Here is a 12,820-nt window from a genome sequence, read left to right on the forward strand (position 1 = left end):
TCACATTCCAATCTGTCCTCTGTCTCCTTGTGCCTCGAGTGCGTGACATGCCTTGTTGCCCTGTGACATTTACGTCATGGTTAGTGTTGCCCTGACTACATCTCCCGGAATGCATTGCCTGTCTGCACTGACACGTGTGGACTGCAGTGTGATTCTCGTTTCACAATGGGGGATGTGGGATAGGGGTAGGGGAGGCTACATTGCTGTGCTTTCGTCTTACCTTGGTGTGTTGCGGCTCTGGCAGAGCTGTCGGCGTCCCCAAGACCCACGACGCTCTCTTGCTCGATTGTGGCCGCCACCAGCTCCTCCAGTTCGGTGAGGGCAGGTGCCCTGTTGGTTCCACCTCCGGTCTGGCTGGCCTTCTTCTGGATGTCGCCCATCTTCCTCTTGGTCACAATCCTCAGGTCATACCAGCGCTTTTTGAGGACCTCAATGTCCCTGTGGGTCACTCCCACAGCATTGACCTGCGCCTGGATGGCCAGCCATATGTTGCGCTTTTCGGCCTCAGGCACTTGCAGGGATTGCCTCCCAAACAGCTTCTGGTGCTGCTTCACCACCTCCTCCACCAGCACCTGGAGTTCCTTGGGGCTGAATTTGAGCTTCCTCCTCCTTTCCCCTCCGTCTTTCTGTGTTCTCTGGCTGGACATGCTGTTCGTTTCCCGCTCGCACATGCAACTGCTCCCTGCCTCTCCTCTGCACTCCAAGCCTCTCCAGGGTCGGCTAATTATGTACACCTGCCTGGGTGTGGCCACGTCGGCTAATTGTGTACATCTGCCTGGGTGTGGGCAGTTCCTGGTTGGGTGGGCTGTCGTTGCACAGGATTAGCTGTTTCGTCAAGTCATGTGATGTTATTTACCGAATCCGTACATACCGATTCGGTATTTTCCGATTCGGTAGATACCACCTCGGTATTTTCCGAATCGGTAGATACCACCTCGGTATTTTCCGATTCGGTAATTATCACCTCGGTATTTACCGAATCGGTGAATTCCGATTAGTATTTACCGAATGTTACCGAATCGGTAACTGTTACCGAATTTTTACCTACATATAACTTACCGATTCTAATTTACCGATTCGGTACGGCTCGGTATTTAAGAACCGGTAAAATTTATTTACCTACATGAGGCCCTATGTGTGCTGAAATCTGCAACACACATAGAAAGAGGAAGACAGCTCTTAAGCATTTTTTATGAGGAAGGTGCCTCTTCATGCACTAAAGTAATCCTGCATGCAATGGAGGCACCCTTGCACCACGGTGCAAGGGTACCTATGTTGGTGCTAGGCTGCTGAAATGGCACCACCGTGGGCAGAAAGGACCGGAATTCACCATATCACCTAAATATGGTGTATTTCTGCCCTTTTTCTTTGGCGTAGGGCAATGCAGCAAGGTGCCTTGCTGCTCTGCCCTAAGCTAAAGTCCCTTAAATAATCTCCCAGGTCTCTTATTGGCAAAGGTATGCCCCCTGTCCAAGGAGGGATCCCAATCCTAGTGAGGGTAAGCTAGATACACTCTAAAAGATAACCTGTGCTCATCCTCTGGTAGGTTGGCACAGAGCAGTCAGGGGTATCTATAGAGGCAATTGTAAAGTATTTGTGCAACACACACACACACGGTAACACAACGAAAACACCACAAAAATACTCTACACAGGTTTAGAAAAATAGAGAGTATTTTATGAGAAACTGAAGGCGAAGGTGAGAGAAGTCCAATTAGTAGATCCAGAGTTAAGAACAAACCAAAAATATTGCTATGAAGTCAATATCGCTAAGGGGTTACTTGAGGTCGTGCTAGACTGGAGAAAATCCAAAGTTCATGCCGACCGCGATTGAGGGCAAACCAGCTACAGGACTTTGACAGGTCCCACTAACAAAGTATCTTGGATGGAGCATGCATTGACGTCGAAGACTTGATGCAAGGAGTCTAGGAGGTGCTGCTTCATCATCGATCCCATGGATATGTATGCCAGTCAGGTATATACCACTGTCACCATGTTTTATGGGAGAAGCACATGCACTTTAACACTGGTTAGCAGTTGTAAAGTACTAAGAGTCCTGAGGGCAACAAAAAGATACAGCAAAAAGTGGAGGTAAGCAGGCAAACGTTTGGGGGAAGACCACCCTTAGGATCACAGATGTAACACTGAGAAATTGTTATTAAAAACCCTCTTCGATGGTAAAATTTAATTTTAATGCACTATTCTAAAAATACCACTCTGGCATTCTCTTGTCCTAACCATTTGGCGCCTGCAGCCAGTTTGATGGGTCACATGACTTGTGTATTCGTCCAAGACAGCCACACAATAGAGGGTCTGGGTGTTGGCAAGATGGGCCATCTCTTGCAGGAAGATAGTGCAGAACTGTCTCCTACCATACTAGCGATTTAAGGGTCTGCCCTAGCACATACTCAAATGACTTTATTCTAGCCTTTTGAGCCCCTAGACAGACTGGTAGCAGGGCAGGAAATTCCAGATACCGCAGTAGGGGGAACTCCAGAAACGTCTCTCACTTCAATGTGGGCACCAGATATAACACTGTGACCTTCAGGCCCACTCTTCAGTACACTCCTGGGCCTATGAATACCACAGAAGAAGGACACACTGCTGCTCTGCTGCTTGAGGTCTATCCTGCTTGCCGAGAGGGAAGACTAGACCTGTACTCTTTATCTGAAGCTGAAGTGACTTAAAGGTTCAGCTGACTGACCTCCTGATCAGTGCTACCGAAACACAACAAGCTCCAGAGGTCTCCTTTCATCTGCCCAGCTGATCTGTTGTCTGGACCTGCAACTGGGACCTGCAACTGGAACTACCTGAGCCCTGCTAGTCCCTTCTGGGGTCAGTTCCTGATTCTCAAGAGGGGCCTCTCAGGTACTGGACCCTTGGTATGGCATCAGTTAAGCTCCTCCTCAAGAAAAATAAGAAATCCTGAGGTTTATGTATCTTCTCAACCATGAAAGGACCAGTTCATGCCAAGATCTTGCTGCCCACGCTGCCCACCAACAAAAAGCTCCAGTGAACCCAGCTCTTCGCGTTACAGAAACTACCAGCGTTGATCGTCAATGCAAGATCTGTACTTCACACTACCGGATTTACAGCCCACGCCAATGCAAAGCACTAGCAATGACAGTCCACAACACCCACAGGATTTTCGTGCTACATCCACGACTGCCTGTAACACCTGGCTGCTCTTTGCGCTACAGCCACGAACATCTGTAACTTTATGCCTGCTACTCGTTTCCACCTCCGTAGCAAACTGAACTCTTCACTTTGAACTTTAGAAGGTAACTTTTCCAGTGGCACTAACCTAGTCCCTGTATCCATCCATCTCCATCACGGTTGACCAGAACTTCTAGATTTGCACGACCAGATAACCAAGAGTGGGGTTTTGTACTTTTAGGAGCCATACTTACCTTAAATCTTTGAAGTCACATTTTTTCAGTTCTACTGAATGGATTTGTGTCACTTTGCTGTCAAATAATTTATTGCATTTTATTCTACTTTTCTAAATTGGTATTTGATTTTTCTTGTGTTGTGCTTTCACTTTATTTCTGTTTTTGTACTGAATAAGTACTTTACAGATTGCCTCTAAGTTAAGCCTGACAGCTTTTGAGACAAGCCACCAGAGCGTTAAGCACACCTTAATTTAGTCACTTTTTGTGGTTCACCCTGACAAGGATTGTAGTTGTTGTGTGAGTGTGGTTTCAACCACAAACAACCGCACAATTTCTCACATTTGCACATCAGGGTAAATTTCCTTAGAATTTATTGTACACTATGTATACTTATACATTGGGGAAATGGGAGCAATATTTCACTTGACTTTCCTAGAAGTGCACCTGGAAACCTACACCTGGTGCACAGTGGCGTACCACAAAATGATTGCCCCCCTTGCAGAATTTGATGTGGGCCTTGAAGTCTCTCATATGGACAGATTTTTGTTAGTCTTGAGCTCAAAGGGTTGAGCGCATACATAAAGGGTTGCTGAGCCCCTTCACCACTGGAGCTGGAGGGGCCGGCCCTATGCCCATTCCGTGCATCTTGCCTGAGCCTCTGTCTGCCACCTACATTTACTTAACAATTTCTGCTCAGGAAAGCAGAGTAGCGCTAATACTGTTTCATGTTCCATGCCATTGCACACATTATGTTGCCATGCAATGACATAGCTTAAGGGCTGATAAGGTCCCCTTCCAAAAGAAGGAACCTGGGGGTCCTCCCTACACCGCCGGGCCAGCAGGGACCTCTGTTACGCCCCCGCTGGTGGAGCTTTTCAGTCATACTTTTGGGACTGTTTGTGCAATGAGTAAATCTCTGTCTGTTCATTGAATAGGAACAGATGTACTAATTCTGTTTCTAAATCAGATGCTTTAACCCCTTGGCTGCGGCGGGAATTCCGCCGCAGCGCTGGGGGGGTTTGGGGGCAGCGCGGTGGCGCTGTGCTCATGACGGAGCCACTCCGTCATGAGCCACGGTTGAGCTGTGCTCATGACGGAGTGGTTCCGTCATGACTCCGCCCACTGCGCTAATCGCCCACACAGGCGGGGAATCAGCGCAGCGTGGGCGGAGCGGCGGCCAACGGCCGCAGCATGACGGAACCACTCCGTCATGAGCACACGGCACCCGTGGCTCATGATGGAGTGGTTCCGTCATGAGCGGGGAAGGGGTTAATCTCTGTGAACAAAAGAGTTTTATGAACACAAGAGTGTTCTACATTTTTTTAGAAATAGTTTTCAATTAAAACATTTACAGATGAAAAGTGATGAAAAGTTTGTTTTCAGTATCTGTTTTTCACTTTTAAAGTCAGTATTCCTTTATTTCAACAACAAATGTTTTTTTAAGAATCCTTGATTATGAGTAAAATGATGCTTAGTTTTCTGAAATACATAGGTTTCTAAATTAACCAAGAGTTCCATACCAGTTTTCCCACAAATTGCAAAAAGGTAAAAAGTGCAAAAACAGTAAATATTAACCCACACTCTCAAAGTGCAACCAGTGGACAGAAAACGTGTTTTTGCCTGTCTGCCTGTTTGTAAAATCTGGGAAAAGGATGATCTTAGCACAGCAAACCTTTTGTTTAACCCACGTTTCGGAAACACATCTTCCACTGCTCCTTTACGCTTTTATTAAAAAAATTAAATGTTGCAACGTATTGGCTATTTACTTTTGTTCTTGTGGAAATAGCAAATTCAAGGAGTCATCAACACCCCCCTATGCGTTGGTAAGCAAGGATACAAATTGGGCCTTGGTAAAAGTTGGGGGAAAGAGTTATAAAGGCTTATGCGCTATTTTGGGACGGGAATGTCCCCTGCATGGTACACAGTCATGTTCCTCTTCTCTGAGTGCCCAATGGAATTTTATACTGGCATTTGATTTTGGCAGGTGGCGTCACACTAATCTAACACGAAGGATTAGGCATGTCCCTTGACATAAGCCAGGTCCTGGACCTGTCCTGTGATATGGAAGGGCAGAACAAGTGCATCCTCATTGACAGATGGTGGACTATTGTGTAAGTTGTGAATTAAGCACATTGAGCTGTGGTGGCCAGACCTTTTAATCTATGTCACTGGAGTAGAGATCTTCATGCCAACCCAGGAAAAGATCCAGTTTCATACCCTTACTCAACTCTTAGCACTAACATACCAAGCATATATATTTCTGTTTGTAACCTGATAGTATGTGCATCGTTTGTGTGAGTGAACCTGTTTACTGGCTGAGTGTGAGATCCATTTTGGACATGCTTGTCCTGGTCTTCTGCACAAGATGGAGGTGAGAGTTTTTCCAAAACAGTGGAACTGTATTGCTGATATTCCTAAAGCTGGAGGGAGGAGATTTAAAGATTGAACTGAGAAAAGAGGAGACTAGCCTCCTTTATAAAATAAATTAGGCTTTTTGCCATGCTAGGGGCTGCTGATTAGTCTTCCTGAAGTGCTGCCATTTGGTGGGTGGCAAGGGTGAAGGTGGGACTGCAGGTTATATTGAGCAAGGTAAAGTGGACCCATTATGTGAGGCCCATTTTTTGTCTTTCCCTGATCATTCTTTCAAATTGGCTGAAAAGGTGCAGAAAGCTCACACCTCTTTGTGCCTCAGTTGAAGGTGCTCTAGACTGGAGACAACAGTGTTGTGAGAAGAATCACTCTACACAAATACTTTATATGACGAGCAAATTGGAGCAGACACTTGAGAGGAGAACCACCACAATCTGGTTCTACTTGTACAGACAGGAGAAACACACTTTCTGTCTGTTGTTACTTTATAAAAGAGGAACTCCACAAGGGATCTTGTTGTTCCAGCTCCAAATTCTCTAAAACCAAGGAAGGGAGTGCTCTGAAGAGTTCTCATAGGACTACTGTGCAATGCGCCTCACAGGCAGCTTAATAGAGGTGAAGGGACATCGTCTGATTTTACTCCTTCCTGAAAGACATGCATAACTGACCCACCTTGAAGCCAGCATGGGTTAGGTTTGCTGCAACGCACTCGTTTCATGCTATATTAGGTTAGCAGTGTGTGGCTAAATATATGCCATTTGTATTCACGTTATGCAACCCACTGAGTTATCCCCGTAAAGTGCAAAGCTTCAGTTAGCGAGGGTGACTCCATTTTGTATTTCATAATCCCTATTAGACTGCTTAGGCTGTGCCCGAACTAGGCCTCATTATTCAGTATTGCTTGCCTCAGCAGAACACTGTACTTCGTTATTATTTTCTTTCTTGTTCAAGGCTGCTTCCTGACTTACTATAGGCCATTCTGCCCTCGCATACCTATCCAAGTGTGTAGTTCTGCTCCCACATTAGGAAACGTTGAGACCCAGCGCCATAGCCTTGAATCGCAGATAACATGTACCCATCTGGCAGGTAGTAGCTCATCCTTCTGTGCATCTTTGTTCATGTTCGGCCCAGGCTGGTAACTTTCCATTGGGGCATGGTTGGAGGCTTCTCGGGAGTAATGATTACTCTCTGCAGACTGTTGAGGGTCAGTCCCTCGGCAGACATCTTAAGGTGCAGGTCAGATTGGACTCCTCTGCAGAGTATTGCTACATGTATGTTTGTATTCTCTGCTGTCTGACTGACTCTTCATTCTTGGGAAGACATAGCAGGTGGTTGTAAGTAACCCGGGTGGCCCCTAGGCGCCACTTCCTTCAGTTGGCGCCCGAACAGGGACCCCGCAAGGTGATACGACTCACCTGTAATCGGCGTGCAGGGTCAGGGTTGCATCTGGTCGGTTGGGCAGATCAGGGTAACCCAAACGATCGAGCTTGGTTCTTGTAGCTGCCCCGCCCGTCTGATCGGGTGTCTCCTCCTCTAGTGGTCACCGGCTGGGGTTCTGAGAAGGCGACACCTTGGAGTTGACCACTTGGTCCGAAGAGCCGGCAGTGGAGAATAACTTGACTCGACCAGTGTGCACCAGATGAGTGATTTGACTCTTGTAAAAATGGCACCATTCTTGAACGGCACAAGCCTAAGGGCTGTGTCTTGGTACAGTCTCTGGTCTGTCTTGGTGCAGTTAACAAACTGCCTTGCTTGAACAGCACAAGCCGACGGCTGTGTCTTGGTATGGTTTGTTGGGCTGTCTTGGTTTGAAATTGGTGGGTGTGCGGGCCCTTTTAAAAGACACACAGTGTTTGCAAACAATCTGCCAGGCCAACTGGTAATTGGGTCCTCCCTTGAAAAAGTCTGGGGCTAAAAGCCTGTCTTCTTGGACTTGGTACAGTCTCCAAACTGCAGTGGGCGGTTTTTGGACTGTTTTGGATTGGTTTTTGAAAGTTTTTTTTTTCTCTTGTTTATTTTTCCCTTTATTATTTTTTGTTCATGTTATACTTGTTCGTTGGGGACTGTTACACCTTAGACCTGGTTGAGGCCCCTACCCCGTTAACCCCCTTTAAATCCCTGTCACGTTCCCGATCCCTTATTCAGTTAACTACAGGTCCCAGAAGGCAGTAGTAAGGGGAGGAGGTTGTGTGCACTCGCAGCGGTCACCTGATGGACGAGACGGTTAAATAGCGTCTCGCTACGTGATCCGGTGCTTGACAATCCCTCCTTGTGATGGACCACGCCTCTTGCAGCTGTGCTTCGGACTCTCTGATCGCTGTTGGACTTCGTGTTTCCAGTGTATGCAGTAAACCTGTGTTGATCCCGTCGGTTCCCCCGTGGTGGTTGCGCATTTCCCCGTGTGCCGCCTCACGTCCCTTGGTCCTAGTTTCTTTTCTGTAATCCTCCTTGGACCTGGAGGAGATTTGGACGTTCTTTAAACACTTTTAGAAGTAACTTCGTGCTGAATCCCCTTACGGCTCCTCCCGTGTGCCGTCTTGATCTTTTCTCCGTAGGGTGCTCCACGATTCTACCTGTTCCCCCTTCGCCTCTGACAGCCGCTACTGGCCCTACAGCTCTGTGCCTGGTGTTTGGACTTCTAGTTAGCGCGCTTCCAGGGTAGTGTGCTGGACGTACAATTCTACAAGGAATTACGGACTTCTGATCATAAACCAGGCTATCTCCGCCCCTCATCAGAAATCGATGTTCCTTGCAATTTAGCCTGTCCTGTGGAGGTTCCTTTGTCCGCTGACTACAACCAGGCTCCTGCTGTGTTCAACTTTGTCGCCATTGCTTATTGCACCACGGTGAGTCTGAGGGAGCACACAACCTAGGTGGGAGGGGGGTAGCTGCTGTAGGATTAGGGAGAACAGGCGGGAGGGGGGGTAGATGTTAGAGAAGGGTCCCGGCCATGTCCTTTCCCTTAACGGCTGTTCCTTTTCTCTTTCTATAGGCACATTCCCCATCCTGAGAGTTCCATCCCCACCCCTGGGAGTCGTACCTTTCTACAAATCACCCCCTGAAGTCTGGTGGTCCTTCGCTGTCTCCTCCCTCCCCTTAGGGCAGGTGCTCTGTTCTCGAGTTGAAGTCGAGGCTGGTCGTGCCCTGAGGAGAGTGGTGAGAACATTCTTCGCTCTTGAGGTTTTGTATCCTTTACTAATGTCGTATCCTGACAGATTGTCAAGCCCACGTTTTTTCAAAACCCCCGAGCGAAGATGGATAAGGACTTGATGTCTATGGCTGGGGCCATGGATGACCCTAGTCAGGATGTCAATATCTCGGAGTTAGTCATGTTAGTTACTAATTTACGACAAGAGCTCCAACAAGTAAAAAACGAGAATACTCGTCTCCACCTGGAATTGAACACCTTTAAAACCCACTCCATGCCTCCTGTAGGTAACCCAGATGGGTCAGTCAAGCAAAAGAAGACATATATTCAGCCTGCTCGGTTTCAAATGCCTTCTCAGGTCACAGACCCCTCCATAGGGGTTAATCCCGCGCCGGTGAATGTAACAGTCCTGACCCCTCCTCAGACCCCCCTTGCTATGCCAGAAAGGTACTCTGGAGAAAATCAGAAATTCGCAGTTTTCATGAACCAATGCCACTTACAGTTTTTATGCCGAGCGGCATCTTTCCCAGATGATGCAGCAAAAGTGGCATTCATTATATCATATTTGTCTGGCAATGCTGCTTTATGGGCGGTTCCGCTAATCGAAAACGACGACCCCATTTTGTATGATTTGAACCGCTTCAAAGAGAGCATGAAAAATCTTTTCGCTCTGCACGCATATATGCAGGCGAGTGATAATGAGTTGTTAGGACTAAAACAAGGCTCCAAAGATTTGGTGACTTATATCACTACCTTCTACCGGCTGGTGGCCGAGACTCAATGGCCTGAAGAAAAACGGACGTCCTTGTTTTATAGAGGACTCAGAGATGAGTTGAAGGACATCCTCTCACAAATTGTAGATCCACCCGAAGATTGTCCCTCTTTCATTGATTTGGTGGTCAAGTTAGACCACAGACCGAGTGAGAGGAAAGGAGAACGCACGAAAGGTGATTTTCCTCGCTTGCTGGTATCAAGACAGAGAAAAGATACGAAAGACGGAGCAGAACCGATGCAAATCGATGGTATCCGTGGACCATTAAGCAAAGAGGAAAAGGAAAAGCGCAGAAAATTAGATCTGTGCTTGTATTGTGGGAAAGGAGGCCATTACGCCAAGGAGTGTTTGGTTAAACCCAAGAATAGCGCTAGGGCAGGAATGGGTAAAATTGGAACTTCTGTGCAGGCGGAAAACTAGTTGACTTGAAGAAACCTGAGACCAGTTCTTCAAGTCCGCTCACCTCTTTGGTCTCCAGTTTTTTAGCCAACACCTCTTCTTCTACGCCCAAGCATTTGACTTTATCGGTGGTGTTGATTTTATCCTCCACTGATAAAACTACGCTGGCTCTCATGTTGGACTCCGGGGCTACCGGTAACTTCCTAGACATTACATTAGCCAACAGATTAGGGATCGAATTTCTACCCAAGACACATCCAGAAACGGTCAGAGCGGTGGATGGTACCGAGTTATCCTCAGGCAGAATCGCATATGAAACACCTGTGATGGTGATGGTGTGTGAGAACGGACATACTGAACAGATCCAGTTTGACTTAATTGCGGCTCCGAACTTCGGTGCCATAGTTGGAGTGCCTTGGCTTCAGACACACAACCCTCACATTGACTGGGTAACACGGAAGGTTACGCTTCGGTCTCCCTATTGCTTACAGCATTGTTACCAGGATACCACGCCCTCCACCACCTCCGTTACCTGTGCCCTCGCAGAGGTTCTTACCACCACTCTACCAGGAGAATATCAAGATTACGCTGCGGTGTTTGATGAAGTCAAGGCGGTGGCGCTGCCCCCACATAGACCTTTTGACTGTCGCATCGACTTGATACCAGGCGCTGACTTACCTGTGAGTCGAGTCTATGCGTTGATAGAACCTGAAAGCAAATATTTGCAAGAATACTTGGATGACATGGTAAAAAAGGGGTTCATCCGCCATTCCACCTCCCCTGTCTCTTCCCCACTTTTTTTTATACCGAAACGGGAAGGGGGTTTGAGAGCCTGCCTAGACTATAGAGCCCTTAACAAGGTGACTATAAAAAACAAGTATCCGCTTCCATTGATTCCTGGACTATTAGATCAAGTCAGAAAAGCTAAAATCTTCACGAAACTAGACCTACGGGGCGCGTATCATCTCATTCGCGTGAAAGAGGGAGATGAATGGAAAACGGCATTCCGCACAAAGTTTGGGCTCTATGAGTACTGCGTAATGCCGTTTGGCCTCTGCAACGCTCCAGCAGCATTTCAATTCTTCATAAACGAAATCCTGCGTAAATATTTGGATGTATGTGTCATTGTCTACATAGACGACATTTTAGTCTATTCCCAGAACATACAAGAACACGTTTCTCATGTCAAACAAATCCTCCAGTTACTCCAAGACAATCATCTCTTCGCCAAATTGGAGAAATGCCTCTTTCACGTAGAGAAAGTAAATTTTTTAGGGTTTGTGATTTCCCCTGAAGGTATATATATAGATCCAGCTAAAATCTCGGCCATTACGCAATGGGCCAGTCCATCATCCGTCAAAGAGATTCAATCCTTCCTTGGCTTCGCCAATTTTTATAGGCGTTTTATAGATCATTTCTCGGATCTCATCTCGCCCATCAACAGACTACTTAAGAAAGGAGTGGTCTTCGAGTGGGACGATAAAGCCGAAAACTCTTTCCAAGCCTTAAAAGACAAATTTGTGTCAGCCCCGATCTTGAGACACGCTGATGAAACCCAACCCTATTATGTGGAAGCGGATGCGTCCCAATATGCGGTAGGTGGGGAACTATTGCAGAGAGATCAGTTAACAGGAACCCTCCATCCGGTGGCTTATTTTTCAAAGACTCTTGCCCCCGCGGAGCAAAATTATACCATCGGTGAGAGAGAACTCTTAGCGATAAAATTGGCCTTTCAAGAGTGGAGGCACTATTTATTGGGTTCTCCTCATGTTATCACAATCTACTCAGACCACAAGAACCTGCAGTTTTTCAGATCAGCTAAGGCACTCACACCGCGCCATATGCGATGGGTGTCTTTCTTTTGTGAGTACGACTTTGTCATAAATTTCAGACATGGAGCAAGACATGGCAGAGCTGACGCCTTATCTAGGTTAGGTAAGGATACCACACATACTCCAGAAGAGCCTGTGCCCTTGATACCCTCCAATAAGATTTTAGCAGTGAGTGTAAAATCAGAAGAAGCAGACCCTCCTTTTGTGGAGAAATTGATGCAGGCGTACCAAGGCCTGAAAAAAGATGAATGGTTACTAGACCCTTTGAATGAGATCAAAGATGCCCTTTATTTTCATGCCGGATTGCTGTATGTTCCTTCTATACCCTTACAGAAGGAAATAACCCAGTGGTGTCATGCTCTTCCCCTTGCAGGACATCCAGGGGGTGAGAAGACAGTCCTATTATGCAAAAGGTGGTTTTGGTGGCCTAACATGTCTCAGGGCATTCAGGACTTTGTGAAAGCCTGTCCTGTTTGTGCGCGACAGAAAGCTCTCCATAGTGCTCCCGCAGGGTTGCTATGCCCCTTACCTATACCCTCCAGCCCGTGGTCATCCATCAGTATGGATTTCATTACTGATTTACCCAGTTCCCAGGGTTACACGACTGTACTTGTGGTAGTGGACATGCTGACAAAGATGGCACACTTCATACCCCTCAAGAAACTCCCCTCATCCAAGGAATTAATAGAGGCATTCATCATGCATGTAATACGGTTGCATGGATTGCCTTCGGTCATTGTGTCAGATAGAGGCCCCCAATTTGTTTCCAAATTCTGGCAGGGGTATGTACAGCCCTTCAGATTGATCATCGCTTATCTTCCGCTTACCACCCACAAACTGACGGGCAAACGGAACGTACCAACCAGACGCTGGAACAGTACCTAAGATGACTGTTGAGTACTGTTACA

Source organism: Triturus cristatus, chromosome 11 (genome assembly GCF_964204655.1).
Source record: "Triturus cristatus chromosome 11, aTriCri1.1, whole genome shotgun sequence".
NCBI classification, from domain to species: Eukaryota; Metazoa; Chordata; class Amphibia; order Caudata; family Salamandridae; genus Triturus; species Triturus cristatus.